The 7,353-nt window shown below is 38.7% G+C and overlaps 1 non-coding gene across 1 annotated transcript; it reads left to right on the plus strand.

Annotated features, from left to right (window-relative positions):
• The first annotated feature begins 445 nt into the window (after positions 1-445).
• On the plus strand, positions 446-553 carry LOC127740454 (small nucleolar RNA R71). The gene has a single exon (XR_008001130.1). It is a non-coding gene; the product is annotated as a small nucleolar RNA R71 (small nucleolar RNA).
• Positions 554-7,353: the final 6,800 nt, after the last annotated feature.

The raw sequence follows: 7,353 nt of genomic DNA on the forward strand, positions 1-7,353 counted from the left end.
GGACCCTAAATTTCAGCCAGAAAATACCTGAAATCACAGAAAAACACACAAACTCATAGTAAAGTCCAGAAAAGTGAATTTTAGCTAAAAACTAATAAAAATATACTAAAAACTAACTAGATCATACTAAAAACATACTAAAAACAATGCCAAAAAGCATACAAATTATCCGCTCATCAACTTGCTGGATCAATATTTTGTTCTGAGCCAATATGGCATTCAAAGTATCAATCTCAAGAACTCCTTTCTTCTGATTAGTCCCATTGTTCACAGGATTCCTTTCAGAAGTGTACATGAATTGGTTATTTGCAACCATTTCAATCAGCTCTTGAGCTTCTGTAGGCGTCTTCTTCAGATGAAGAGATCCTCCAGCAGAGCTATCCAAAGACATCTTGGACAGTTCAGACAGACCATCATAGAAAATACCTATGATGCTCCATTCAGAAAGCATATCAGAAGGACACTTTCTGACCAATTGTTTGTATCTTTCCCAAGCTTCATAGAGGGATTCTCCTTCCTTCTGTCTGAAGGTTTGGACTTCCACTCTAAGCTTACTCAATTTTTGAGGTGGAAAGAACTTTGCCAAGAAGGCATTAACTAGATTTTCCCAAGAGTTCATGCTTTCTTTAGGTTGTGAGTCCAACCATGTCCTAGCTCTGTCTCTTATAGCAAAAGGGAATAGCATAAGTCTGTAGACCTCAGGGTCAACTCCATTAGTCTTGACAGTGTTACAGATTTGCAAGAACTCAGCTAAAAACTGATGAGGATCTTCCAATGGAAGTCCATGGAACTTGCAATTCTGTTGCATCAGAGAAACTAATTGAGGCTTAAGCTCAAAGTTGTTTGCTCCAATGACAGGGATAGAGATGCTTCTCCCATAGAAGTTGGGAGTAGGTGCAGTAAAGTCACCCAGCACCTTCCTTGCATTGTTGGCATTGTTGTTGTTTTCTGCTGCCATGGGTTCTTCTTGTTTGAAGATTTCTGTTAGGTCCTCTACAGAGAGTTGTGCCTTAGCTTCTCTTAGCTTTCGCTTCAAGGTCCTTTCAGGTTCAGGGTCAGCCTCAACAAGAATACTTTTGTCTTTGTTCCTGCTCATATGAAAGAGAAGAAAACAAGAGAATTTGGAATCCTCTATGTTGCAGTATAGAGATTCCTTAAGGTGTCAGAGAAAAAGAAAAATGGAAGGAAGAGGTATAAAATTCGAACTTATCAATGAAAGATGGAGTTCAAATTATGCATTGAGGATGAGTGTTAGTCCATAAATAGAAGGATGTGAGAAGAGGGGAAGAAATTTTCGAAAATAAATGAAAAACATTTTAAAAAATACTAATTGATTTTCGAAAACCAAGGGTGGAAAAGAAATCAAGTGATTTTTGAAAAAGATTTTGAAATTAGAAATTAAAAAGATATGATTGAAAACTATTTTGAAAAAGATGTGATTAGGAAGATATGATTGAAAAGTTATGGTTTTAAAAAGATGTGATTGAGAAAAATGATTTGAAAAACAATTTAAAAAGATTTTATTTTAAAAATTAATGACTTGGCTAACAAGAAAAGATATGATTCAAACATTTAAACCTTTCTCAACAGAAAAGGCAACATACTTGAAATGTTGAATCAAATCATTAATTGATAGCAAGTATTTTTGAAAATGGAAAGAAATTGATTTTGAAAAAAGATTTGGTTGAAAAGATTTTATTTGAAAAAGATTTGATTTTGAAAAAATTTTGAAAACTTGAAAAAAATTTGAATTGAAAACAGAATCTTCCCTCTTGTGCCATCCTGGCATTAAATGCCTAGAATGGTGCACATTCTGGCGTTTAACGCCCAAAGCACTACCCTTTTGGCCGTCAAACGCCCAGCCAGGCACCCTGGCTGGCGTTTAAACGCCAGTTTGCCTTCTTTACTGGGCGTTTTGAACGCCCAACTTTTTCTGTGTAATTCCTCTGTTGTATATTCTAAATCTTCAATTCTCTGTATTATTGACTTGAAAAGACTCAAATTAAAATTTTTTGGATTTTTAATGATGAGGAAAAATCAAAATGCAACTAAAATCAAATAAACAATGCATGCAAGACACCAAACTTATGGGATACTGATAAGAGTTATTACCTCATCAAGACTTCATCATTCTAGTTCGTTTTCTTTACTTGGCTTTACTCTTCCATGTCCTTTGCTTTGTTAATTTTACCATTTGGAATATTTTTAGGATTATTTAATACAAGGATTACTTTCATTTTTAATTGATTATTTTGGTTTTTATTTACAATGTCTTTCTTTAATTTCTTTTCACATGTTATGAATTTTACATTCTCAATGAGCGAGTAGTTCCCTAACTTGATGGGGAGTTGATTGAAAGGAACCCTAGAGTTGGAAGGCTTAAAAGAAAGATGGTAATTGGGTTTATTGTTAGATTGTCCTCTAGTCACTAACCTTGGTGCACGAAATTGTGATCATCAATGGCGCCATCAACATGGTACACACAATTGTAATCTCAACTCTTTATCACAACTTCGCACAACTAACCAGCAAGTGTACTGGGTCGTCCACGTAATAAACCTTACGCGAATAAGGGTCGATCCCACGGAGATTGTTGGTATGAAGCAAGCTATGGTTATCTTGTAACTCTTAGTCAGGCAAACTCAAATGGTTATGGGTGATGTATGAATAAAACATAAAGACAAAGATAGAGATACTTATGTAATTCATTGGTAAGAATTTCAGATAAGCGTATGGAGATGCTTTGTCCCTTCCGTCTCTCTGCTTTCCTACTGTCTTCATCCAATCCTTCTTAGTCCTTTCCATGGCAAGCTATATGTAGGGTTTCACCGTTGTCAGCAGCTACCTCCCATCCTCTCAGTGAAAATGTTCAACGCACCCTGTCACGGCACGGCTATTCAGCTGTCGGTTCTCGATCATGTCGGAATAGAATCCAGTGATTCTTTTGCGTCTGTCACTAACGCCCCACAATCGCGAGTTTGAAGCTCGTCACAGTCATTCAATCATTGAATCCTACTCAGAATACCACAGACAAGGTTTAGACCTTCTGGATTCTCTTGAATGCCGCCATCAATTCTAGCTTATACCACGAAGATTCTAATTAAGGAATCCAAGAGATATCCACTCAATCTAAGGTAGAACGGAGGTGGTTGTTAGGCACACGTTCGTAGGTGAGAATGATGATGAGTGTCACGGATCATCACATTCATCAAGTTGAAGAACAAGTGATATCTTGGAACAAGAACAAGCTGAATTGAATAGAAGAACAATAGTAATTGCATTAATACTCGAGGTACAGCAGAGCTCCACACCTTAATCTATGGTGTGTAGAAACTCCACCGTTTAAAATACATAAGAACAAAGGTCTAGGCATGGCCGAGAGGCCAGCCCCCAAACGTGATCAAAAGATCTAAAATGATCCAAAGATCTAAAATGATCCAAAGACCTAAAATGATCCAAAGACGAAAATACAATAGTGAAAGGTCCTATTTATAGAGAACTAGTAGCCTAAGGTTTACAAAGATGAGTAAATGACATAAAAATCCACTTCCGGGCCCACTTGGTGTGTGCTTGGGCTGAGCAATGAAGCATTTTTCGTGTAGGGACTCTTCTTGGAGTTAAACGCCAGCTTTTGTGCCAGCTTGGGCGTTTAACTCCCATTCTTGTGCCAGTTCCGGCGTTTAACGCCGGGCATTCTTGAGCTGATTTGGAACGCCGGTTTGGGCCATCAAATCTCGGGCAAAGTATAAACTATTATACATTGCTGGAAAGCCCAAGAAGTCTACTTTCCAACGCCGTTGAGAGCGCGCCAATTGGGCTTCTGTAGCTCCAGAAAATTCACTTCGAGTGCAGGGAGGTCAGAATCCAACAACATCTGCAGTCCTTTTTAGTCTCTGAATCAGATTTTGCTCAAGTCCCTCAATTTCAGCCAGAAAATACCTGAAATCACAGAAAAACACACAAACTCATAGTAAAGTCTAGAAAAGTGAATTTTAATTAAAAACTAATAAAAATATACTAAAAACTAACTAAAACATACTAAAAACATACTAAAAACAATGCCAAAAAGCGTACAAATTATCCGCTCATCAATCTCCTCATCCCTTTTCCAAGGCTCAGAGGAGATCCAATTATGGAGAGTTTCTTTTCCAAGACAACTAACCAATTGATTTAAGATCGAAAACTTTCTAGTAAATCAAGAGAAAAGAAAGAAGAAGAAGAATGAAAACTATAATTGATCCATCAAATTACAACAGAGCTCCCTAACACAATGAAAAGGGGTTTAGTTGTTCATAGCTCTGGAAATGGAAGATAATAGAAAAGAGTACATTCTCAAGTAAACTAGAAATTGCAGGAAAAGTAAATATACAGAGTGTAGTTCTACAAAATGCCAAGCTCTTCTCTAGTTCAAAACTACTCCTATATATACTACTCTTCTTGATCTTCTAGTCAGCTCTTCAAGTCTTAGATATGGGCCTTTGATCTTGAGTTAAAGCAGTTACATTCTTTAGTGGGCTTAGCTTTGCTTGCAGAAAAGGTGTGAGTCAGGCATGGGTGGACGTTAGTTAGGACGTTAGTGGTGTTAACGTTTAGGAAAAATGTGGGTTCGAGAACGTTAGTGACGATCACCTTTTTCACTAACACTCCAAACCATATTGATCCACGTTAACTTCAACATTAGTGGCACTAATGTGACCACTAACGTTTCCTCTTAGTCCTTCGCAAACGTTATTGGCATTCACCTTTACCAATAACGTTGCCTCTTAGTCCTTTGCAAATGTTATTGGCATTCACCTTTACCAGTAACGTTGCTCTTTGCTTCATTTCCCCACGTTAGTGATCCACGTTAGTGTAAATAATGTGGCCCTTAACGTAGGCATGCCCAAGCTTCGAGAGCGTTAGTGACACTTACCTTTGTCAATAACGCTTTAAACGCCCCCTTCTTCCTATGTTAGTGCCTCACGTTAATTGCATTAATGTGACCACTAACGTGGTGGTGATTGCCATCTCCAACGTTAGTGACAAAGGTGAGTGTCACTAACATTGGCCTATCATTCCTTGCTCCACGTTACCCTTCACGTTAGTAGTCTTAACGTGACCACTAACGTGGGCAATATTGGCTTAGTCCAACGTTAGTGACAAATGTGAGTGTCACTAACGTTGGCGATTGCTTTCTCCTCCCATGTTAGAGTTCACATTAATTGGCTTAACGTGACTCTTAACGTGGCTAAGTGTGCCCTTTTGGAACGTTAGTGGTATTCACTTTTACCAATAACGTTGGAGCTCCCCTTTTCCTCCACGTTAGCTACCACGTTAATGTAATTAACGTGGCAACTACCGTGGGCTATGATGGCTTCGAAGGCGTTATTGGTGATCACTTTTTCCATTAATGCTGCAAGCTTATTCCCATTCCACGTTAGTGGTCACGTTAATTAGATTAACGTGGCTGCTAACGTGGCTCTTTCTTGCTTCCTTTGTCCTAAAATCAAGCAAATAGAGTGCATCAAAGCTCTGTTCCAAGTCATGAGATCATGCATTGTCCATTTTATCATTCAATTCCTGCCTAATTCTCATGAAATCATGTAAAGTTCACAATGTTTGCTTGAATCAAGATGTAAGTGTATATCTACCCAAAACTTGCTTATTTACTAAGAAATTGCACGAAACTACCCTAAAACAGCAAAAAAAGGTCAGTGAAACTGGCCAAGATGCCCTGGCATCACAACCCAACAATTATCACTAAATATTAGACAATATAGCTCTAGTAATCCATGAACTCATTTTTCCCAAGCCAAGGGGTGGAAATCTACCCTAGAGCTAGGGTTGAAATTTCATCAAACACCTAGTATGCATATTCACAAAACATGGAAAAATTGGTAAATTAATGAAATCTATAAACCACAAAAGAACAAAATCAACATAAGCAACTCAAACAAACATAAAATAAGCATCAAACATCAAATTCATTAATGGTACACGAAATCGTGAGTTCACACTTTTCTCACAACTCCACGCAGCTGACCAGCAAGTGCACTAGGTCGTCCAAGTAATACCTTACATGAGTAAGGGTTGATCCTACGGAGATTGTTGGCTTGAAGCAAGCTATAGTCATCTTGTAAATCTCAGTCAAGCGGATTTAAATGGTTATGAAGTTTTGATAATTAAAAGAGAATTAAAACAAAAAATAGGATAGAGATACTTATGCAATTCATTGGTGGGAATTTCAAATAACCGTACGGAGACGCTTTGTTCCCTCTGAGCCTCTGCTTTCCTATTGTCCTCATTCAATCATGCGTACTCCCTTCCATGGCAAGCTATATGTTGGTGGATCACCATTGTCAGTGGCTACCATTCGTCCTCTCAGTGAAAACATGTCCGCTACAGTTTCCCGCATGGCTAATCAGCTGTCGGTTCTCGATCGTGTCGAAATAAGATCCATTGATCCTTTTGCACACTGTCACTGCGCCTAACAGTCACGAGTTTGAAGCTCGTCACAGTCATCCCATCCTAGATACTACTCGGAATATCACAGACAAGGTTTAGACTTTTCGGATATCAAGAATGCTGCCAATTGATTCTAGCTTATACCACGAAGACTCTGATCTTACAAAATGGAAGACTCTGTTGTCAGGAGAGGAAACCATGCATCATGAACTAGGAGTCTGATGAGCGGACAATTTGTACGCTTTTTGGCATTGTTTTTAGTATATTTTTGGTATAATCTAGTTAGTTTTTAGTATATTTTTATTAGTTTTTAGCTAAAATTCACTTTTCTGGACTTTACTATGAGTTTGTGTGTTTTTCTGTGATTTCAGGTATTTTCTGGCTGAAATTGAGGGACCTGAGCAAAAATCTGATTCAGAGACTAAAAAGGACTGCAGATGCTGTTGGATTCTGACCTCCCTGCACTCGAAGTGGATTTTCTGGAGCTACAGAAGCCCAATTGGCGCGCTCTCAACGGCGTTGGAAAGTAGACATCCTGGACTTTCCAGCAATATATGATAGTCCATACTTTGCCCAAGATTTGATGGCCCAAACCGGCATTCAAAGTCACCCTCAGAATTCCCAGCGTTAAACGCCGGAACTGGCACCAAAGTGGGAGTTAAACGCCCAAACTGACACTAAAGCTGGCGTTTAACTCCAAGAAGAATCCATCATCCTTGGCAGACCCTTCCTAGCCACAGCAAAAGCTGTAATTGATGTTGATAGAGGAGAGTTGATCATTCAAGTGAATGAAGAATCCTTGGTGTTTAAGGCCCAAGGATATCCCTCTGTCACCATGGAGAGGAAGCATGAAGAGCTTCTCTCAAAACAGAGCCAAACAGAGCCCCCACAGTCAAACTCTAAGTTTGG

The sequence above is a fragment of the Arachis duranensis genome, chromosome 6, assembly GCF_000817695.3.
Source record: "Arachis duranensis cultivar V14167 chromosome 6, aradu.V14167.gnm2.J7QH, whole genome shotgun sequence".
NCBI lineage: Eukaryota > Viridiplantae > Streptophyta > Magnoliopsida > Fabales > Fabaceae > Arachis > Arachis duranensis.